We start from the raw sequence: 16,928 nt of genomic DNA on the forward strand, positions 1-16,928 counted from the left end.
TGTCCAGGAGGGGGTGAGGAGCCCTACCCCACCCTGGAAGAGACAAAGATGATACTAAAATACTGCATGCCCACCCCTGTGCCCACCCTGGTGGATCCTGTTCCCCCTCATGTGATGGCTCCTGCCCCCCCCCGTGATGGCTCCTGTCCCCCCCCCCAAAACCTGTGATGGCTCCTGTCCCCCCCCCTATGGTGGATTCTGTCTCCGCCCTGGGTGGTTTCTGTCCCAGTCCTGGAATGGCTCCTGCAGCGAGGGTGAAGTTCTTGATGGGCCTCTTCTCAAAAAGGCTCAGCTCAAAATTAATATGAAAAGGTGAGCGAGTGAGTAAGTGAAGGGATGGCTGGATGGCTGGATGAATTAGTGAAAGGGTGAATGGATGAATGAAAGATTGAATAGATGGAGAATGAGAGGATGGATGGATGGATGAGTGAGTGGAAGGATGGATGAGAGAAAAGGTAAATAGCTGGATGTATGGGTCGAAGGGTTGCTGGATGGGTAAAAGGGTGGATGGATGAGTGAAGGGATGGATGAGTGAAAGGATGGATGTGTGAAAAGGTGGATGATGAGTGAGTAAGTGGGAGGATGGAGGTGTGAAATTATGGATGGATTGATGAATTTATAAGTGCAAGGGTGAATGGATGGATGGATGAGTGAAAGGGTGGATGTAAGGATAGATGGATGGGTGAGTAAAAGGGAGGGTAGGCGGACAAAAGGATGAATAGATGAGTGAAGGAGTGAAAGGATAAATGGATGAGAGAAAGGATGGATGAGTGATCGGGTCAATGGATGGATTAATGAGTGGATGAGTAGATGGGTGGGTGGGTGGATGGATGGAAGGATGGCTAAGTGAAAGGGCCGATGGAGAGAGAAAGGGAGGATGGATGGATGGATGAGTGACTGGGTGGATGGATGAGTAAGTGAAAGGATGGCTGGATGGGTGAAAGGGTAAATGGCTGGATGGATGAGTGAATGGATGGATGGGTAGAAGAGTGGATGGATGCATATACAGATGGATAGGGTGAAAGGGTGGATGGATGGATAATGGATGGATGAGTGAAAGGATGGATGAAGGGATGGATGAGTGAAATGATAGATGGAAGGATACATGATGGATAGGTTTGCAAATGGTTGAATATGTTTGGATATGGCTGGGCTTACTTATGTACTACGCAAAAATAACAATTGATGGACAGAATGCAGAACAATGTCATACATTCACCCCAGTACAGAGATCTGGGCCTAAATCCATCGTTTTTTTGCTCACCATGCCATTCCAGTTTGAACCCAGCCATATGCAAATCAGTCTTGACCCTGTGCCCCATGGGAACAGTCCAGCCCGAACTGCCAAGCCAGGTCCTCCCTGGACTGGAAACAAGCATCCTAGGACCGGTTTCGGGCTTTCAGCCCTCATCAGCCAGGATAGCTTGATTCCAGTGGCATGGAGAGCAAGGGACTCACGTCTGAGCATACCCTTCCCACTCGGGGTGACAAATGCAAAAATAACAATTGATGGACAGAATGCAGAACAATGTCATACATTCACCCCAGTACAGAGATCTGGGCCTAAATCCATCGTTTTATGTACTACTGCGCGACCTCCTCTGATGTGTCTGTAAAACTTACCTATTGTCCTGACACCTGCCTTTTAGAACTGCACCAGCAGGACCCAGCACACTTAAAACACTGGGTAGAGGGGATCTGGTGAGCCATCTTGGGTTCATCAGAGCCCACCCCATGTAAACTTCTTGTAACGCCACAGAGCTCCTTGAGCCTTTCTCTAGCAATTGAGATGTACTTTATAAGATCTTTTTGATTGCAAATAAAGTTTTATGATGGTGATGTCTACTCTCTGAATCCTTCATCACGTCTAGGCTTGATTCTTCATGTAGACCAGTGGTTCCCAAACTGTGCGCCGCGGCACCCCGGTGCGCCGGTAAAAAAATGGTGGGGAGCCACGGCCAACTGCCAAGTGGGTCAAGGGAGCCATGGGTCAAAAAGTTTGGGAACCACTGACCTAATGGGTACTCGCAAATTGTGCATGCAATTCCCATTCATTTCTAAGGGCCTGTAGGCCCATAGGAATAAATGGAAAGGCATTTCTTATTTGCGAGTCGCAATTTGCGAGTTGGAATTAAGGAATGTTTAGGAATCAGTATTTTTTTAGCGATTCCTATATGTATAGGCTTTTGTGATTCCTTAATTGCGATTCCTTAATAATCGCAATCAAGGAATCGCAAAAGCCTTCCTCGATGCATGTGCCAGTAAATGTTTTAAATGTGTTATTTCATAAAAGGTGCTGGTATTGGCATATATTTTTTATGATGCACATATTCTTTAGCAATGCCTGGAAATGAGGAGGTTTATTAACTAGCACATTATAAAAATGAAATAAACAAAGTAGTGAGAAATGGGGAGAAAGAATAAGCACTGGTTATGGTCCTACACATAATTATGACTTTCTTTGCTACTACTATTTGATTCATCTAAGGTCCTGCACGTTTTAAAATGGGAACTAACACCATTACAGAGTGTAGCTGTGGCAGGTCTGATTTGAATGAGACTATATTTTAGATTTCTAGAACTCATATCTCCAACCCAGTGTAATAAACTTTGTAGAAAGTGCTCTTGTCCTTTATTCACTGACCAGGAATAATCTCTGTACCTCAATAGGGTCTGTCACCCAAAGACAATGTATTAGTTTGGAACTCAATGATCTAATTCTGCCCACAACATATGTATTATAGAGCACTTCCTATGTCAGTCCAACTCATTGAGCCACTTCCTCATCTGACAACAACTACTGTTCCTTTACTCATTTTATGACACTGCTTGCAATAGTTTATTATTCCTCCAAGACCTTCACTTTGAGGGCCTGATAGGCCTCACAATCCCTTTGGAGCTCAACACTGAGGACTTCAACAACATCTTTCAGCTTAATTGGAGCCTGCTCACTCCAGTTCCTTCTGGAACTAACAATAGAAACAAGCCAAGTGAGGGCTTTATAGCTTTACCAGCCTCTTCAGAACCCAACATTACATTTGTCCTCCTTCAGGACTTAACAGCAACCATCAATGTACAGTGGACATCCACACCAAACATATGTCTTCCTCTGTGAAAGGTATTGCCTCCGCTCCGTGGTACAATACAGAATACCACCAACAGTAAAAAGCGCATAGTCACCAGGAGAAGAACTGGAGACTATCACATCTGCCAGATGAACTTATCTCAATGAGACAACTGCAGTCCTGAAGCAGGCAACTTGTGAAAAAGATCAAATTTACCTACTAGACAAACACCATAAACAAGGTCTCCAGATAAAGCAGAACATGAATGTTAATATAGACTGTCAGTCTCGCAATAACGTAAACACACACAAGGAGGTAGAGCAACCAAAAATCGGCCTATGTATGTTTGCAAATGTAATAGATTTAAGAGAGCACACACACTTTGTAAAAACTGCCCTCACCCACAACAAGTTGTGGCATGCTTCATCATAGGGCTGATACTAACGCCTCTGCGCAAAACCAACGCTAGAGGCAGAGCAATAGGGAGGGGTAAACAATACAACAGTGATAGAGACAAACGGAAAAGACAGGATCCCAAAGTGCAGATAAGTCGTGAATTTAAAAACTGGCTAAGGGATATCTCTATAATAATTTTATTCCTAGATTCCCTAGTCAGGGTTAAAAATGTATATAAGAAATTATATACCTATTGGATAGTGGTGGAGTGAGTAAATAAAGTGCTCACCACCCCTCCATTCTGCATAGCGGTCAACATGTTTCTGCCGGTTCAAAGCTTATTCTCCGGCATTCATCAGGACAAGTTGGATCTCTATGCTACTTTTCCAAAACCCCTCTCACTGCCCACTATAATGGGCTATACTCCACCTGTGAGTCTGGAGTGTTTTTGTAACTTTACTCTTCCAATAGGAACTGAAAGATAAAAGACAACACAATAACAACAGTTGTTTCCACAACCAATATAAAATACAAAGAAAAATTAATAAATGTGTGCTCTCAAACAACCCCAAAGATTCGCAAACCACCCAACTGGTGTGGCCAGGATCTTTTATACACGGTGGAAAATCCACCATTATAAATTTACGGGCAATCAATGGCCCTCCTAATGATATATATATATCACATAATCTGTGATTCACATCCATATAAACTGATAACATACTTTACAAAAAGATGCAACGTGCTGAAGAGAGACAATGAAGACACACTCCACAAAATCCAACATAATGTAAAAGATATAGAGGCATCATGCCCCGTATCGTAATCATAGATTTTAGTTCAGGTGCAATTAATCTGGGTCTCACGATGTCCAACACTCCACACTTCTTACCAGAGTTTATTAAGTAGAAAGCTAGAAATGGCACTGGAGTAGAAGGCGACCCTCTGTAGTCACACACTGTGGGAAGAAAATCACAAGATATTCAGTTCTTTGTTCGATTTCCACTCCAAAGAATATCCACCCCACTGAAAAGACGTTCTCCCTTAGTATTGTCGCAAAAATTCATCAGGAAGGCACTGCCCATGTTATATGGTGCCAGCATCCAAGAACACAGTCTACTATCCCCATCTCCACCGTCCGTTAAGATGAGGGGGACTCTATGGGGTATTACCCTAAATCAAGCAGGATACCTAGATCGCTCCCACAAAGAACTTATTGCTTCAATCATTGGCATTTTCTTACAATCGAGAAAAACCACACATACCCCTTCTAATTAGATGTAATATAGCTATATTCTCCCCCAAGTATATGGCCAGATACTCCTTACTTCGTCAAGAGTGGTACGCCGCCTACGAAATCCGTCTCTCCTGGTGCCGTGTAGGTACCACAGGTTTCCGTCTCACTCATCTTATCTCTTCCGCTTCTCATCACGTGGTGCGTGCGTATGACGAAGCACGCACCACGTGAGAAACTAGCCCGCTAACCACACACAACATCGAGGCTATGCGTCCGCTCTCGCGGGAAATGACAACCTAGTACGCATTCCGTCCACATTAGAAGTACTACACACCACTGTATGATCTCTCATTAAAGCCAAAAAATGGGGGTGTATTAGTCTAAAAAATGGCAATGTTAACAAGTATTCACGAGTTGATAATTTATATGTGAGATGTCAAACAAATAAAATAACAACGGTAGCACCCCCAAAAAAAAAACATATATATCAGAGGGTAGTTCTTGGCTATCTTTCAGATTTTCTTGGTGCTTGTAGCTTTTCAGAGGTTAAATAGAGTACTCTTTATCTAAATATTCCTCAACTCTCTCACAAACTAAAAATTGGAATAATTAGATAGAGACCTACGGGTTCAAGTTCATTTTCTACCTAGTGCTGACCACGGTATTTCATCGTTGTGTCCAAAGATATGACTCTTCGTGCGGTATACCCACTTCTGCTCCCGTATGAACAGGGCTTGTGAAAGGTCTCTCGTAGATGATGTAAAGGCAGGTTTATCCAAAACAGTCCAGTATATATCCTGTATTGTGTGCCCTTTCTCAGCAAAATGTGTGTAATCACTTCAACATAAGGTCCACTCTGATCTACTGGAACTGAAACGACTCCCTCTCTTTGTCTGTGGCTGTCCTAGCAATCGTTACCTTCCATATTCTCACCTTCAACGTAATAATCATCCGCATAGTATTGAGCCGTCCTACCAGACGCACCATTCTGTTGATCAAGACAATTCATCGAATTCTGCGGATGCAAGGAACGCGCAATCTGAGACATACCACATCCTCGACCTCGCGGAGCTTGTTGAACACCTCGACCTCTCATACCAGAAACACCATTCGTGTGCTGTAATAAAGTCGGGCAACTACTCTTGAAGTGACCCTCTTCTTTGCAATACGCACACTGATTAGGGCCGACAGAAAAACGCTGTTGAGAAGACTCGAACCTTTGCGAGTTTCTCTGATATTGTTGAAGTTGTTGATAATCACGCTGGGTGTTGTGAGGCGGGTATGCTTGCTGCAAAAGAACCTTAGTCTTCAGTTCCTTAGTCTTTTATCCGCCTTCTCTATCTCATCCTTATTTCTATTCTCATAGTACTGGGCAGTAGCCAATATCTGTGCTGACGAAGAAACAGCCCAGGCACTTTCAGAATCCTTCAACCTATTGCACAACTCGGGAAGCAAATTATGCACAAACTTGTCAACGAACAAACTTTGACCGCCTTCTGTACTCATGTCTTGACCACTGTGGTCTGCAAATGTCTCTTCAAATCGAGTGAAAAAGTCGGACACAGTCTCATCTTTCTTCTGCTTGCATGCAGACAACTTGTCCCAATTGACACGCATAGCAGGCATCAAAGTCTTCATATAATCAATAATTCTACCGGGGAGATCAGCAATCACATTCTCGGGTTTAGCACCACCTATTTGTCTTTCATCTGCAGTTCTAAGGTTATTCCATGTATCACCTAATTCCTGCGCATGATCCGTATGACGAATCTTACTCCATATAGGCTGTGCAACAACATTCCCAAATAACATATCTATATCAGCCAAATTCATAATACATGAACCCGCAGTTTGAGATAGCTCCTTATAAAACCCCGCAGGATTTTTACGTGGATCAGGCAGAGTCTGCTTTAGAGCTAGGACTTCGGCACGCTTCCACGGAACATGTACCCAAACGCGCTGGAAATGCGCCAGAACAGGTGGATTAGCATTCGCATCACCAGGTCTCCAAACAGGAGGAACCTCACGCATCGGGTATTGACGTGCCTTTCTCCTAACTGAAGAATCAGGCTCAAACAATGACCTAGAAGGAAACTTACTCCTAAACGACAACAATGTCGCGACTGCTCTTTCAACATCAAGATCTACTATAGTTCCTTTCGCAAACTCGGACCGCACACGGAACAACTCATGCGGAGTCTGCCCTACCTCGCTATCTTCCCACTGTTCACGAAGAAAAGAACACAACATATCAAATACGTATCTCTGTTTCGGTGCGTCCCATTGATGGAAAACATCCATAACACCCTCAAGATCATAGTGCGAAGGAAAGGTAACCCATTTACGCGCCAAGTGATCTAACACTGTCCGTTCATCAGGACCAGGCAATTGACTACGCAATTGCTTACGCTCTACAACAGGAGACATACCCAATGAACCCATTAAAGGAGAAAAAAGACTAGCAACCGCATCAATCATCCTTCGTCGAGCAGAAGAAGAAGGTGACAAAAGAACAAGAGACAAAGCAGAATGAGAAGGAACCGAAGTCGGAACAGTGACAGAGGGAACAGACAACACAGGTACAGGAGTAGCAGACGAAGGAGGTAGCAAAGACGGCAGCCCTTGAGAAGGCTGCGCCGAGGGAGTAGCAGCCAGTAGAGGGAGAGCTGGCTGTTGAGGAACCACTGCAGGTAAAACAACCGGGGGTTGCGCAACTACAAGTGGCGGAGGTGCGCATAAGGGGATGGCGAACTTAATAGATGCGACATTAAAGGATCTTTCGCAAGATCTTTCTTTTCTTCTTGCTGTTGAGGCGGCAAAGCTGGGTAACATTTGTCTACCGCTAATTTACGTTGCCTAAACATCTGTTCGCTTTCTTGCTCTTCCTCATTATCCTTAAACTGTATAGCAGCCTGCATCATCGACATACCTCGTGCACGCTTATTTCGTTTCGCTAACTTAATTTCCTTTTGTTTGGCTTCCTTTCGCCAAAGGCGGAAAGAGTCAAACATTGCCGGCCGGGCTTTCTTTTTGAAGAGTCTGACTTCCAAATTATCTAAAATTTCCGTGTCGTAACTACCATATTGGGGCCACTTTAGGACACCATCCTTCCTAGTATACCTAATCCATACATCATTATACGTGATGGGGCCCACGCCGCGTTTTAAATAGAGCTCATAGGTCGGAGTTCCAATCGGAGGCACCAGACACGAGTCCTCCAATCGGGAATCCCTATTACAACCATAACAAAATATCTTTCCAAGTCTGCTAAGACCAGGCATCTTCGCTCACTAGTCTAGCTTCAAACTTCAAGGGAATATGAAAACGATAGCCTCGTGAATATCACGAGTCCATCGGCTTTGGGGCCTGCAGGTACCAAATCAAAGCTCTCCCGAAGGATACCAAAACAAACTAAGGACTGGGAGACGCTCCACTCATACTTAACTGAAATATCGATGACGTCGCCAGAAGACCCGTCTATCGTTTCGCTTTACAAGTCATCAAAGGGCTCCAAGACAGGGCGACAGTCAGGGCAGCAGTCCTTCGTAGCCGTCGGAATGCAGGGAACTTCGCAGCAAAGACTTTCGGACCACAACGACATACAGGGGTCGATGAAGTGGTAGGCCTCCCTCCAGAATTTTCACACGAAGCTCCTCACGATCTTCAGGCTTGGACCAGTACCGCTGAAGCTGCCCCAGAGTTGGGCGCCAACTGAAGAACCGGGATTTTAAACCCAGCGGCGCAGGGGACACGTCCGAAGTCTTCAGGTTCACCTGTCTCAGAGTACAGAGACACGGGATTCTTCTGCTGACATCAAAGATCAATTTTATTAGCTGCAGCCAGTAACAGAGGTCCTAGAAGTACAACACGGTGTATGTTCTCAGGAGACTGCTCAACATAATAGAGCGGAGCATCGTCTTTTATGCCAAAAACCACATTCCTGGCTAACATCAATTACTCACAAACTTGACCAATCAGAGGACGATATTTACAGAGGCATCACATAACGACAAACCCACTTTCAGTTATCCAACCCACCGCCAATGACAAGGCATAAATGCAGCATTCTTGCTCAAACAGGCTGGACGGGCCCATCATAAAAGACCTCAACCCAAATCAATAATTAGGCCATAAGGCCATAAAAGTAAGGAGCAGAAACAGATGAGGAGAGAGATAGAGGGGTGTGTGCGTGTGCCATAGAATCAATAATGTCCTGCTCTTTGATCTCTATCTGACCAGCTGCTTAACAAGGTACTGGCTCAACAAGTTTAGCCTCGGGCAACAGGGTCAGTTGACTCAGGTCAAACAGAAGTCAACACGAATTCAAACTAAGGTGTATGCGTCCCTAGAGGCTCGCTTGGCCACAGTCATCCTGTAGTCATCAGCCTATGTGAGGGCAACCACAAAATGGCGGTTATGCACAAAATGGAACCCACGGGTGCAGACTAGATTTTTAAATACACAGTGAATCCATCGGTGTAGCATGACGAAAATGTTTACGCATACCGCACTTGTCAGTCGCGGTTCGCGGATACCAAAATCATCACGATACGACAACCTTCATTGAATGGGTTCAGAATTCACGGAACCACAAGGCGCGGGCAGGGTGGGGTGAAAGTCGACAGACGACGGAATAGGTATAATTAAATATATACATAATACCTATTCTGTCGTCTGCCGGCCGCCACTGGTTGCAAACCAGTTTGCAATTGCGGCTCACAAATAGATTGTACACCAGGCCCCTACTCTCTATCACTCTTTCCTCAATCTGTGATTGATAGTGGAAAACATCTTCTGCGTAATGTACTCTCTTACAGGGAATTGCCACCTTGTAGATAGGCTGCACTGTAAACTGGATCCATATTCACAAACCAGTTTGAGTGAAATGTCCACATCCGTGGTTTGTGAATGGCAATTAGACCCTTAAATCAGACCACTAGTCTAATATGTACCTAGACACTGTTCTTCTGATGGCTTTAAACTGAATGATCATTTGACAGTTTTTGAGCACATTGTTGGATTGCACAACAAAGTACTACTGTAATAAGGCTGCACTTGGATTAAAATAAAGATTAAGGGCCCCATGCATCAAACTAAAAACCAGTCGCAAACAGGCAGATTCTCAGAATCTGCCCCTTTGCGACCGGTATTTTTGCATTTGGGATGTATCATCCCAAATGCAAAAATCGCAAATTGCGCTTGCATTTAATGAATCGCAAAGTGCGATTCCTTAAATGCAATGCTAGAAGCAATTTAAAATAGCGATTTAGCTAACAGGGTCGCAAATTACCGAAAAATAAAACAAGTTGTTAATTTGCAAAAACTTTGAAAAATGCACTAAAGTGCATTTTTCAAAGTTACATGTTACACACACACCTGCCCTTGGGGCACGTGTGTGCACAACATGGCTGCACATTACAATTTCAGGGGTGGAACAGGGTGACCTTTTGACACCCTTACACCCTTGAAATTGCATGCACAATTTGCGAGTACCTAATGGGTACTCGCAAATTGTGCATGCAATTCCCATTCATTTCTATGGGCCTGTAGGCCCATAGGAATAAATGGAAAGGCATTTCTTATTTGCGAGTCGCAATTTGCGAGTTGGAATTAAGGAATGTTTAGGAATCAGTATTTTTTTAGCGATTCCTATATGTATAGGCTTTTGTGATTCCTTAATTGCGATTCCTTAATAATCGCAATCAAGGAATCGCAAAAGCCTTCCTCGATGCATGTGCCAGTAAATGTTTTAAATGTGTTATTTCATAAAAGGTGCTGGTATTGGCATATATTTTTTATGATGCACATATTCTTTAGCAATGCCTGGAAATTAGGAGGTTTATTAACTAGCACATTATAAAAATGAAATAAACAAAGTAGTGAGAAATGGGGAGAAAGAATAAGCCCTGGTTATGGTCCTACACATAATTATGACTTTCTTTGCTACTACTATTTGATTCATCTAAGGTCCTGCACGTTTTAAAATGGGAACTAACACCATTACAGAGTGTAGCTGTGGCAGGTCTGATTTGAATGAGACTATATTTTAGATTTCTAGAACTCATATCTCCAACCCAGTGTAATAAACTTTGTAGAAAGTGCTCTTGTCCTTTATTCACTGACCAGGAATAATCTCTGTACCTCAATAGGGTCTGTCACCCAAAGACAATGTATTAGTTTGGAACTCAATGATCTAATTCTGCCCACAACATATGTATTATAGAGCACTTCCTATGTCAGTCCAACTCATTGAGCCACTTGCTCATCTGACAACAACTACTGTTCCTTTACTCATTTTATGACACTGCTTGCAATAGTTTATTATTCCTCCAAGACCTTCACTTTGAGGGCCTGATAGGCCTCACAATCCCTTTGGAGCTCAACACTGAGGACTTCAACAACATCTTTCAGCTTAATTGGAGCCTGCTCACTCCAGTTCCTTCTGGAACTAACAATAGAAACAAGCCAAGTGAGGGCTTTATAGCTTTACCAGCCTCTTCAGAACCCAACATTACATTTGTCCTCCTTCAGGACTTAACAGCAACCATCAATGTACAGTGGACATCCACACCAAACATATGTCTTCCTCTGTGAAAGGTATTGCCTCCGCTCCGTGGTACAATACAGAATACCACCAACAGTAAAAAGCGCATAGTCACCAGGAGAAGAACTGGAGACTATCACATCTGCCAGATGAACTTATCTCAATGAGACAACTGCAGTCCTGAAGCAGGCAACTTGTGAAAAAGATCAAATTTACCTACGAGACAAACACCATAAACAAGGTCTCCAGATAAAGCAGAACATGAATGTTAATATAGACTGTCAGTCTCGCAATAACGTAAACACACACAAGGAGGTAGAGCAACCAAAAATCGGCCTATGTATGTTTGCAAATGTAATAGATTTAAGAGAGCACACACACTTTGTAAAAACTGCCCTCACCCACAACAAGTTGTGGCATGCTTCATCATAGGGCTGATACTAACGCCTCTGCGCAAAACCAACGCTAGAGGCAGAGCAATAGGGAGGGGTAAACAATACAACAGTGATAGAGACAAACGGAAAAGACAGGATCCCAAAGTGCAGATAAGTCGTGAATTTAAAAACTGGCTAAGGGATATCTCTATAATAATTTTATTCCTAGATTCCCTAGTCAGGGTTAAAAATGTATATAAGAAATTATATACCTATTGGATAGTGGTGGAGTGAGTAAATAAAGTGCTCACCACCCCTCCATTCTGCATAGCGGTCAACATGTTTCTGCCGGTTCAAAGCTTATTCTCCGGCATTCATCAGGACAAGTTGGATCTCTATGCTACTTTTCCAAAACCCCTCTCACTGCCCACTATAATGGGCTATACTCCACCTGTGAGTCTGGAGTGTTTTTGTAACTTTACTCTTCCAATAGGAACTGAAAGATAAAAGACAACACAATAACAACAGTTGTTTCCACAACCAATATAAAATACAAAGAAAAATTAATAAATGTGTGCTCTCAAACAACCCCAAAGATTCGCAAACCACCCAACTGGTGTGGCCAGGATCTTTTATACACGGTGGAAAATCCACCATTATAAATTTACGGGCAATCAATGGCCCTCCTAATGATATATATATATCACATAATCTGTGATTCGCATCCATATAAACTGATAACATACTTTACAAAAAGATGCAACGTGCTGAAGAGAGACAATGAAGACACACTCCACAAAATCCAACATAATGTAAAAGATATAGAGGCATCATGCCCCGTATCGTAATCATAGATTTTAGTTCAGGTGCAATTAATCTGGGTCTCACGATGTCCAACACTCCACACTTCTTACCAGAGTTTATTAAGTAGAAAGCTAGAAATGGCACTGGAGTAGAAGGCGACCCTCTGTAGTCACACACTGTGGGAAGAAAATCACAAGATATTCAGTTCTTTGTTCGATTTCCACTCCAAAGAATATCCACCCCACTGAAAAGACGTTCTCCCTTAGTATTGTCGCAAAAATTCATCAGGAAGGCACTGCCCATGTTATATGGTGCCAGCATCCAAGAACACAGTCTACTATCCCCATCTCCACCGTCCGTTAAGATGAGGGGGACTCTATGGGGTATTACCCTAAATCAAGCAGGATACCTAGATCGCTCCCACAAAGAACTTATTGCTTCAATCATTGGCATTTTCTTACAATCGAGAAAAACCACACATACCCCTTCTAATTAGATGTAATATAGCTATATTCTCCCCCAAGTATATGGCCAGATACTCCTTACTTCGTCAAGAGTGGTACGCCGCCTACGAAATCCGTCTCTCCTGGTGCCGTGTAGGTACCACAGGTTTCCGTCTCACTCATCATATCTCTTCCGCTTCTCATCACGTGGTGCGTGCGTATGACGAAGCACGCACCACGTGAGAAACTAGCCCGCTAACCACACACAACATCGAGGCTATGCGTCCGCTCTCGCGGGAAATGACAACCTAGTACGCATTCCGTCCACATTAGAAGTACTACACACCACTGTATGATCTCTCATTAAAGCCAAAAAATGGGGGTGTATTAGTCTAAAAAATGGCAATGTTAACAAGTATTCACGAGTTGATAATTTATATGTGAGATGTCAAACAAATAAAATAACAACGGTAGCACCCCCAAAAAAAAAACATATATATCAGAGGGTAGTTCTTGGCTATCTTTCAGATTTTCTTGGTGCTTGTAGCTTTTCAGAGGTTAAATAGAGTACTCTTTATCTAAATATTCCTCAACTCTCTCACAAACTAAAAATTGGAATAATTAGATAGAGACCTACGGGTTCAAGTTCATTTTCTACCTAGTGCTGACCACGGTATTTCATCGTTGTGTCCAAAGATATGACTCTTCGTGCGGTATACCCACTTCTGCTCCCGTATGAACAGGGCTTGTGAAAGGTCTCTCGTAGATGATGTAAAGGCAGGTTTATCCAAAACAGTCCAGTATATATCCTGTATTGTGTGCCCTTTCTCAGCAAAATGTAATGTGAGGCGTGCGTTGGTCCTAGAACATCGGATATTGCTCCTATGCTCCATTATCCTCACTTTCACCTTTCTACAAGTCATCCCGACATATATCAAATTACACGGGCACTTGATCATGTAGATCACATTAGACGAGTTACAGTTCGTATGTACTCGCTGTTGCCAAAGATATTTCAGACCCACATCTACCTCTTTTGTGTTCTTTGTCAGAGAGCAAACATCACACAACCCACACCGTGTATGCCCCGTGACAGGTGTCATATGTCCAGCCACCCAAGGGGCCCCTCGGGCGCTGTTCTGTGGGCGGGAATGTACCAATTGGTCCTTAATATTTTGACCTCTCCTGAATGCAAAAAGGGGTCTCTCAAGATTTAATCCACTAGAATTCAAGATACACCAATGTTTTAAGATGATTCGTTTAATATCCGTAGAAGATGTATTAAACGTAGTAACACAAACAGTGTTATTTCTTGTTGGTCCCTCTACTTTATTCAGTAATACCTCTCTAGGGCAATTCCATGCTCAATTCCGTGTCCTCCTGACTATTAGATTCGGATAACCTCTGTCATCCAATTTTCCTGCTAAGCAAGCTGCCTCTGCCTTGAATTCATCCGGGTTCTGAACAGTTCATGCGAAGCCGCAGGAACTGGCCCACCGGTAGATTTTCCCTCAGCGATCTGGGGTGGAAGCTACCAAAGTGCAGGAGTCCATTCTTATCCGTCGATTTATGATGAACTCCTGTTGACAGTTTACCCTCCTTCGGAGAGATAACCAAGTCCAAAAAGGGCAGACTATCCTTGGTGATAGTATTAGTGAAGTGCAAAAAAGAATTCTGTGCATTCAACCATTGCATAAACTCATTTATAGATGCCTCATTTCCCCTCCAAATGAGGAGGACGTCATCTATAAATCATTTCCAGACCCGTATGTTGTGTGTCCATGGATTTTCAGAGCCAAAGGTGTGTTTTTGCTCAAAGGCGGCCACATACAGACCTGCTAGACTCGGTGCAAAAGCACTCCCCATTGAAGTACCATGGGTCTGCAAATAAAGAACTCCATTGAACTCAAAGAAGTTCCTAGTCAGAGCTAAATCATCCAGATGTAAAATAAATGGTCTAGGGGTCTGATATTGCCAGTCCAAATCAAACAAGAGCTCCTCAACCATCCTTAAGGTTTCTAGTTACGGAATATTAGAATATAGGGATTCTATGTCCAATCCCACCAAAACTTCCTCTTCAGGATTGAAGGCCATGTCACTGCGAAGTTTGAGTACTTCAGTGGTATCCTTGAGGTATGCCCTCCTGCTCTGAACCAACGGTTTAAAGAAAAATCACAAAACTGTGACAAGGGCTCAAGTATAGAGCCTATACCAGCCTCAATGGGTCTTCCTGGCGGTGGTCTGGTTACTTTATGTAACTTTGGTAGAGTATAGAATGCTGGTATAACAGGGTCTTTCTTAAGTAGAAAACCAGCCTCATGTTCTGTTATCCAGTCATTACTTCCTCTATGACAATGCCGATTTCTCTCTTTAATCCTGGAGTAGGATCGGTTTGGAGAATCTTATAGTTCCTCTCATCACTCAATAGTCTTCTGCACTCCTGTTCATACACTTCTTTCATTTGAATAACTATAGCTCCATCCTTATCGGCGGGCTTTATAGTTATATTTTGGTTGTTCTTTAAATCTTCTAGGGCTTCCCTTTCTCCTCTTGTGATATTTCTGTAGGAGTACCTTCGATTGTTACCTAGCTTTTCTATGTCATAAACCACTGCTCTCTCAAAGGTAACAACTTCCTGTGGTAGTACCGAATTCATGGGCGTAAAGGTAGACTTGGGACAAAAATCAGTATCCCCTCTCTTATCAATTCTATCTTCTTGATCTTTAAAGAAGGCATTTAATCTCACTATTCTGAGAGTTCCTGGCGTACCCTTAAACTATCCATGGTGTTAGTAGGGACAAAGCCCAGGCCTTGTTAAGCACCCTTAATTGTGCTGATGTTAAAGAGAGGTCTGTAAGATTCATTACTAGGTCGCCTCCATGCTGGTACCCGGCATTGGGTCCCGTGCCATGCTCCGGGTTACTCTTTGATTGAGATCTTCCCACTGGACACCCAAGTTGCCTCTTTGTCTCCCCCTGCCCAGCCCCTGCTTCTGCCTAAAAAAGGGGAACCAGTTAACTGTGGGAAATTCTGGATATTGTTCGGGCCCTGCATGGGTGGAAAGGGTTGATACATAGAGGGCCAACCAAATCCTTGGCCTGGATAATTTTGGTACATAGGGTTAAAATGATACCCCTGGCCTTGATACTGTCCTCTACCTCTACCACGCCCCCTCCTCCTTGGTCTATTCTCAATTTCGCCCCCATCACTATTAGAGCTCATGGAATCTGAACTCCTACGGTCTCCCTGATGTCCCTTCTTCGCTTCTTCCAATTTCCTCTGAACATATTCTTCAGTCGTATATGGATAAACTTTTTCTTTTGAAATTTTTTTAAGGTCTTTCTGTAATTTAGAGATCTTAGATTGTAATAGGTAGTCCTTGTATCCTCCTATTTCTATATTAGTCTCCTCTCATTTTCTCTTGTATGTGGCCAACACCACACTGGCCCTCAGTCCCTGCTCACTGTTCTGTATCTGTATGAACAGTGTATCTGCAATTCTTTTAGTCTCGCAACAACACCTGCACACTCTCAGAATATTAATAGAGTGTTAATTAATTTAAAACTTCAAGGAAAATAAAGGATTTGGCAGCACATTGACAGTGCAGGCTTGTCTTCTACACACCCTTTTTGCCAGGGAAATGCACAATGTGGTGTACAATCCAAACTCCTCCCTCTGAAAGCCTGACAAATATTCCCCTGTTACCAAAAGTCATCTCATACAAAGAAACCATTATCCATTTATCATCTACGCATAAGAGCCTCCTCCTCTCTTCCTAACTTCCGCAAGAAGCTGAAGATCTGTCTTTTCAAGTAGTCCCATTAGGCCGTAGGTTTGGCTAGATTCACACCTGCTCAGAAATCTACAAATCTGCAGAATAAAACACAACATCAATTATGAAGGATTTTTCATGGAAAGTATTGACATCCACTACTAATCATCATTAACACATAATTTCTTCAAGGCACCTTCCTTGATGTGATGTAGACTGGTCAGATGCTCCCACCCCATAAGAAACTATCCTATCAGCCGTCTGCGGTTCCTGGGAAAGACGAGCTGTTGCGA

Source organism: Triturus cristatus, chromosome 4_1 (genome assembly GCF_964204655.1).
Source record: "Triturus cristatus chromosome 4_1, aTriCri1.1, whole genome shotgun sequence".
NCBI lineage: Eukaryota > Metazoa > Chordata > Amphibia > Caudata > Salamandridae > Triturus > Triturus cristatus.